Source organism: Lacerta agilis, chromosome 4 (genome assembly GCF_009819535.1).
Source record: "Lacerta agilis isolate rLacAgi1 chromosome 4, rLacAgi1.pri, whole genome shotgun sequence".
NCBI classification, from domain to species: Eukaryota; Metazoa; Chordata; class Lepidosauria; order Squamata; family Lacertidae; genus Lacerta; species Lacerta agilis.
The window spans coordinates 46,222,906-46,231,331 of record NC_046315.1 but is presented as its reverse complement, the minus strand read 5'-3'; positions in this window follow the sequence as shown (position 1 = coordinate 46,231,331).

The following is an 8,426-nucleotide window of genomic DNA, read 5'->3' as shown; positions in this document are numbered from 1 at the left end:
TGGGTATCATAGCTGTCAACCTTCCCTTTTTTGTGGGAAATTCCCCTATCAGTACTATAGTTTATAGTATAGCACTGACAGGGGAATTCCCCCCCCCCCCAAAAAAGGGAAGGTTGACAGCTATGATGGGTATTAATTCTGGGATCAGGGCTTTCCATGGATGCAATTTCTTTGCAGTGTTCACAGGATGCCAAAATGCCAACCCTTATTTCCCCTACCTTCAATTTAATCCAGATTTCCCTTTTCTGGGAACAATCCAATACGTTCAAAAAAACAAGCAAACAGACCCTGTTGCACTATCTAGAAACTCTCAAACATTTCACCTGATGATTGACAAAGAGAGAAATGTCATTACTTCTCACTAACTCTACACCTCAGCTTTGAGATTAACTCTCATACTTGGTGTGTATAGGAAGGCAAGTGGGGGGGGGAGACTAATAACAAGGAGAAATACAAAGCAAAGGAATCAAGGCAACGCTGCACACAAACATTAATTGATGGAAGAAGAAGAAATACAAATGCTCAAGGCTACAATCCTGCACATAAGGAGGGACATCTTTTTGTGATGTGTTTTGAGTACTGCTTTTGAAAACTGCCTTGCAAGTCTAACAGGTAGGTGGCTAGATATTCAGCCCCTCATTTAAACATGTTTACATGGCAACAAACAACTTTTGTGTGAGCATACGATGTTGGGATGCCCCCCTGTGCTATTCTGTACTTGCTGGCACTTTGCATTAGTTCAGATAGGCCTAATCAGCCAGCAAACAAGGGCTTTCCAGTGAAATCAAATCTGCTCTTAAAGTAATTATTTGGGAACACTGGTTCCCAAAGTAAGTGTTAATGTTATGGCCTTCAGTTGCTTTCCTTCCTCACTTAAAAGTGGGTTGGATTGTAAAAGAACATCCCATACTTATGCCAGGAAGAGAAGCAGCATACTAAACAAGGCTTGTAATGGAATAACCATCTCTATTAATAATGATTAGGCACCTATTTAAAATAATAGTCATAACTAAATTCCCTTGTGCTAACTGAAGTAATGGGCTCGTTTTGAGTTTCCTCCTTATATAGATGTGAATCCTGAAAAAAAAATATCAGTGCTGCTTCTGTGGCAGTTGTCCCAGATCAGGTCCCCATTTGCCAATAACTGTTTTTGGATTTTAACATTACCAGGTCCACAAGCAAATAGAAGCTCTCACTAAGTGATCCAAAGAATGTATGGGGTTTCCTCTCACGATCCCTGTTCATTAAGCACAAGGGTCTGCAAAGAGTCTAATCTCATACAGCTGAATGGGGTTAGAATCCCTGCTTGATCAGGAACCCTGACCCAGGGCTTTCCACACTCCCTGACACTGCTGAAGAACCAGGACATAATGCTCCAAGTCAGTGCAGTGTAGTGCTTAGAGTGCTGGACCACAACCTTAGTGGGGTTCAAATCCCCACTCAGCCATAGAGCTTACTGGATGGCTGTAGGCCGGTCACAAACTCTCAAATAACCCTACCTCACAGGGTTGTTGTGAGGAGGTAATGAGGAAGGGAGAAACATTTGCCAGTTTGGACATCTTGGAGGAAAAGCTGGGTGCTAATGTTATAAATCCCTTTTTATTTTTATTTTTACCTCTGACTTAATGTTCAGGGATGGGGTATAGAGCCATTTGTAGTCAAGTTTAGGAACAGCAGCTTACTCTGTGGTCTTAATCCCTTCATCCATTAACTATGCATGCTAGTTATATAAACTGCTTTTTATCCCACAATTTGATGGTTCCTATTCTTTTTAGCAGTGTAGTACAGGCTACATTGCCCTTCCTTAAAATCAAAAAAACTTTCTGTCTTTGTGATGTGCCAAACAGCATTCCAAACTGTGATTTCCACCATTTAAAACTGAAGCTGAATACAGTAACTAGGTCCAGTTCACTGAACTCACTTGAGCTTTCTTTTGTAGCAGCTGTCATCAAATAGCTATAGCTATTACCACACTATTTTCTTACATAAAAGGAACTTCACATAGAACATGGGGGGGGGGCTGTGTCTTTCTTTTAATGAAAAGTAGCAAAAGTGTTAATTGCATGCTGGCAATAATACTGTATATTTGTTGGCAATAATGAATGGTATTTTTATAGACAGGATCTGGAATTTGTCTTTATCTAAATAGCAGATACATATTTGAAAAGCTCTCCCCAAAAATTAAAATGCAGTGTTTGAAAAAGGTGATAGACTGATAGCTTTATAAATATGCCACCTAATGCTCAAATCTATATACAGGTATGTATTTTAGCTTTGCTCTGAAGAATAAGCATGATGCCATTGTACTGAACGAGAGGCAACCACTATGATTTAACATACAGCTCTGTGCAAGGTAATAAATCTACTATGAGTAAACATGAATGCTTAAGTCATGTTAGTTTTTATTTTATTATGTTATTTTTTTATATGAAAACAGCTTTGATCAGCAACTAGCCCTATTTTTACCTTGGCTAGATCAGAACTCCTGCCTCCTCTATAAATCTTCCTGCTTCTCAGTCATGTTTGGCATTTTCTCTCTGATTAGTCAGGATCCTTGTGGGAAGCACAAGCCAGTGTTATCCCAAAGTACGCCTTTTCTGTTTTTAAGCTTTATTGGAATGGTTGTGGAAGGTGTTAAGCAGAATTACCTCAAGGGTGGCCTACAAAGGCTATTCCACCTTTTGCCACCCTGTTATTATCACAATAAAAAAGTAATCACTCCTCTCTACTCGCCTTTCATTATGACAGGAAATTGTTATCATCTTCCTCTGCCCTCTTCTTCCTTCTTTTCCTAATCTCGGTTTATCTGAACTGCCATGTTAGTCCAAACCCCAATCATTTGCATACTACCTTTCCCACATGGTACATTTATGCTTCCATGCCGATTTTGCCTGGCTCCTTGGCATCTGCCTTCTATCCATACAAAGCACATTCTCTTTACTTATCCCCACTTTTGCAGCAGGAACTACTTAAGATGACAATGTCCAGTCGCAAACAGTGGTCCAGACAATGTGGGTGGCCTGTGCAATTTGCAACAACTAAGTGCCTTGTTCTTCAGTATTTCTGTATTGGCACTTCAGGCCTCAAAAGCTGTTTCCTCATTGCCCACCATTTTGTGTAAAATACTTTAATTATAACGATCACATGGTTCTTGCTAAATTTCCCTGAATAGGCAAGGCAATGTTGGAGTTTTCCAGAGTGATCATGTTCATTGTAGTAACCTTTGCAGTGTACAGTTGGTGCAGGTAAAGACCCCCAAGTGGAAGTGATTGTTCCATGAACATGTGCATAGGGCATGGGTTCATGTATATGGATTCACAAGCAGACCTAGTAACATACCTGCATCATGATTTCCAAATAGGCTACTGATCTGTGACCTTATATTGCTGAAGCTACTATCTGAGTTAAATTACTTCTGGGGTTTTCTGTTTTCGGAAGAGTATGGAACTTTCTATTCAGCATTGAGTAAGTGCAGTTTAGCATTAAGTCTGAATGCTAAACTGTGATTAATCTTAACTATTGAAACAAGTCAGCTTCATAAACCACAGTTTGAAATGGGCTTTCCTTCCCATAAATCATACTTAATACTAACCACAGTTTGCCTGGACTTGGACCCACTGTTAGCTGCAGTTAATAAAATGCAAACGCAAAAGCTTTTGAAGTCTTCCTTTCTGCATCCCCCACCCAGAAACTCTCTTTCTCATGGAAAGAGAAGGAGTGTCTATTATTCCAAAGCTTCCCAACTAGGCCTCTGCCACTTTTTCAACTTGATTTGAAGTTTGTGTTTTTATATTTATTAGAACCAACCCATATCAGCTTGAGTCAGGCGCACCAACTCTAGGGGCCAACTCTTGCCCCCCTCAACATTTGTTTTAAGGGGGGTGGGTCCCTCAGTCCAGTGGCCAGTTGCTCCAGAGTGCTTGGCCTCCGTCGTGTGCATCACCGCATATGCACAATGTGTGAAGCGTGTGATGTCACACACCCATGATGTGTAACAGGCCCCTTCAATCTTTGGGGCAACCCGACACCACTGACTTGAGTACAGCTGCAGTGATTCTGCTTTCAAACATTTCCCTCAATTTTTTTCTGAAAATGCTGATGGGTGAACATATTTTTGATGTGCAAATAAACATCAAATATTTGATATTCAGTATCAGCATTCAAGATTTTTTGCAGGATCAGCTTTGGATAGTAGCTGAGAGCAAACATTCAGAAGTGGTCAGTATCCGATAACTGACATTAAGTAGCAGTGGTCTCTGACAGCATCTGAAATGTAGCAGATAACATTTGACAATATGAAATTGACACGAAGTAGAATTAGGTATTGTTAGATAGCAACATCAGTCATGACGACTTAGTGAAGCATCAACTCCACAGTATTCTCCCAAAACTTAATAACTTACTGGGTCCCTCTAGAAGGAAATACATGTTTTTTTCTAGAGTGAAACCTCTGAGCGGTTAGCCCATATTATTTCATAGAAATTTCATAATGTCCAGTAGTAATAGCAGTTAGCAGCTGGAGGGCAGAAGGAAGAGCAGTGGACAAACATCTAAGTTGCTCTCTTCATCTCTAAACTGTGACTGCTCCAGATTCTCCATACTCTGCCAAGCCCAACGGAAGCTGAAGTGTTTGGTGAAAGTTATTTCAACATGTAGAAAAATAGGGCAGCCTATCTCTCTGCAGAAGACTAATTGGATATTTTATGGAGGTTCTGCAATTATCTTTAATTTAAAATGCACAGAAGGCATAAACCAGAGGCCAGCAATTTTTTTCAGCAGGGGGCCAGTCCACTGTCCCTCAGACCTTGTGGGCTGGACTATATTTTGAAGGGGTGGGTAATTGATGGCCCGGTGGCTGCTTACCTGTGTCTTGTGAGCGGCAGGGGTTGGCAGCGGCAGCAGCGGTGGAGGGATGATGAGTGGTGCATGAAAGGGCTCTGGAGAGGGGCTGCTTAAAATGGCAGCCGCTCAAGCACTGCTGCTGCTGGCACCAACAAAGCCCAGCCCTCTTCCTCCTCTTGGCAGGGCAGGGTTAAGTCAGGAGAAGGGAGGGAAGCGGCGGCGCTGTGTGAGGAGCGAGAGGGAAAGAACACTTGTGCTGGTGATCCATGCGGCAATTCCTGGAACATCCATGGGCCAGATCCTTTGGGCAATGGGGCCTGATCTGGCCCATGGGCCTTAGTTTGCCTACCCATGGCATAAACTAACCAAGCAGGCTAAATAGCTACCCATGAAGCTAGAACGGCAAATTGCAAATATTCCTCCAAATTGTATTGCTGACTCACACACACATCCATCCATCACATGTACATCCCTACCACCTTAAATCGTATCTGTGTGAGGGGTTGCACTTACAATGAGTGCACTGGGAAATAACCTTGGCTAAAAAGTGGGGTATACCTTTGAACAAGAAAGAAAGAACATTTGGCAGTATCTGACAGCTGATGTGCAGTAGTAGTCAATATTTGACAGCATTTGATGGATTATTTGCAACAAGAGAGAAGAATAGCAAGCAAAATAAACAAGTCATCAAATGATTAAGCATCATTAATTACAATGTTTGGGAATGAAAGCATAGAACTAGTAGTAAACTGGATTTTAAAATAGAATTTTGTTCCCTGCAGCAAATGTAAGCCATAAAAGGAAGCAGGTGAAGATTTATGAATGCAAAGGAGTCCCAGAACAAATGCTGGCTTCTGGAAAGATTTTCATTGCTGCATTATTTGTTTTACTGTACTCTAGATACAGGAACATGGCTGTGAATAATGATAATATATACGACATTAGCAAAGTGACATTGTGCTTCCTTTTCGCCATATGTGAGGCTGAAAACGTTACAGATGCTTCAAAGTTGAGATCCTCTTTATTTTCCTTTCCCCCCTTAATAACTAGAAATTTAATTTATCAAACAAAATACTCTACTCTACTTAGCTGCCTAATGTGCAAGTTCAATTCTCCTTGGAACTTTGAATCAATAAAATTCTGATGATTTTAGAACACATTTCTGTAATGCAATTATTCGTTCTGAAATCTGACAGCACTTACTACTAGCATAGCTGCTGAAAAGTGTCGCTCTCCCTCTTAGACTGAAAAAATGTAATTAGTTTAAGAAAGAAATATTGATTAAATTCAGACAGAAGGTTGAGAAAGAATCTCTCTCTATAATCCTAGCAGTTCTTTCTTCATTAACGGAAAGAGAATAGTTATTTGTTTCACTTCTGGTGCAAATTCACAAGTTTAACTGAAGACTTATTTGGATTGCACAGGTAGGTTTTCTGTGCCAGAACTTTAAAAAAGTTGATGCAATGATCAACATGCCAGACACATATGCAATGTTTCACCATTTATTTGGATACAAGTGTATACATGTAGGGTCCACGCAAATGGCAAACCTGATGATGTTGAAGATTTAGAGTGGGATCAGCTTATATATATCAAGAAAGTTCCACATGTTCTCAAAAGATATCAAAGGAGTGCTACTTCTGAAACTCTCCAAAACTCAGCTGTCATGGGGGAAACCAAAGAAAAAGGCTCAGCACATTTATTGTTTTTGCAAAGAAGGTATTCATTATGACGACGACGACTATGATGATATTGATATGTGATAAATGAATGTGATAAATGTGATAAATAAAAAGGACAACACAATAATGAAATTAGATTGATCAGGTTCAGGTTAGTCGGTCAGGAAATACTCTTAACGAGTAATTTTGTGTCCACTTGAACCCACCACATTCTGCTAGATGTGTTCCAGACAAGTAGAACATTTTGGGAATTAGAGACCTATCCCATAGCATTGACAACCCAGCTTTGGAAAATGTTTCTTATACTGGATGAGTGTTATAATATCTTTATACATTTGCTTCATCATTTATTTCCTAGGAGAGTCTGACTTGTTGCTATTTTGTTCACCTTGCCCAGTTTGTAGTTGAAAGGACATAACTCTAGTGAGAAATGACTAACGAAGTATCTTGTTTTGTTTCCTGCATCATGAGTTTACTTTTAAAAGAAGCCAGAGATGCTGAACCTTTCTGCATGCAAAGTATGTGTTCTCCCATTGATACATATCCCCACTTTGGTGAACCTTTTAGTGTTCAAGTTATCAGAATGTGACAATGTGATTGGAAGGACAAACTGCAGGTGGAAGGACAAATCTTAGCTGCCTCTTTAAATAGAAGTTTACCTTAAAGTGCATTCTGGACCACCCCACAACTCACATTTTACTTTTTTTCAGTTAACTTGGGACACTAACTGCAGGAAAGGAACTTTCGCCTGCCATTGTTGATCCATTTTTACTCTGTCAACTGAACATACTTGAGTATGCATACAGTTATACCTAACTAGATTCTTAAAAATGGCTCAGCTGCAATATGGTTTCAGCAAAAAATGATAATTTAGAATTTCAAAAAATCAAAATCACTTGCTCTTTCAGACAGCAATAGGTTCTTACTGAGCCCTCCACCCCTATCTACAGAGACAAGTATGATTAATTAGGTGAACTCAAGTACTCTGCTTATTTGTTTCATAAAATTTATATACTGCTTCATTGTAATAAAAACCTCAAAGGTAAAACAAGAAAAGGTAAAACAAAAAGGTAAAACAAGAAAAATCCACAACCATACCATAAAACATACAAAAGTTAAAATAATAAAGCTGATTACATTTATCTCAACATTCTAAGCACCTGAATAGGCTTGTCTAAACAAAAATGATTTTAGCAGGCATTGAAAAGAGTGCAGTGAAGGCTTGATCTCAATAGGCAGGGAGTTCCAAAGCTCAGGTGCTTCCACACAAATGACTGAGTTCTTACAGATCTGAATTGGTATGCTTTCGGAAGGAATTTTACATATTTGCCAAATTTCAGACTACTGCAAAAACAAGCAAGCAAACAAACAAACAAAAATACCACTAAGTAGGAAACTGTTTTTCTCCATGGTTGTTGATATTTTATTTCTTGACATTTTAAATGACACCACTTTCCTTTCCAAGAGTACATGATATTCTGAAAGTATGGCAGAATAGGAAAATATCAAATAGTTATAATTTTATATTTTATTTTTTTCCAGTTGAAAATCTTTGGAACTACTTAGCTTTCTTATGGCAAGGTGAGGATATTCGAATAATACATAACCGTTAAACAAAAGTCACAGAGTGGGATATAAGAACAGTATATAACACATACCATCTAAGAGCTATTATTAAAGGATGGCACTGCCATCTTGTGTTTGCACATCTATAATATGTTCTACTTTCTTTTGCAAGTTGTTTGTAGACATCTTGGATTTCTATGTGGGGGGGGGGGAATGTGCTTATTGTTTCATATTACTCTCTACTGTGCAGACTCATATACATACCTAATTGATTAAATGAACTTATTTACATAACCATGCTTAAAGTCACTATGTTAGTAAAAATGCAGCTTATGT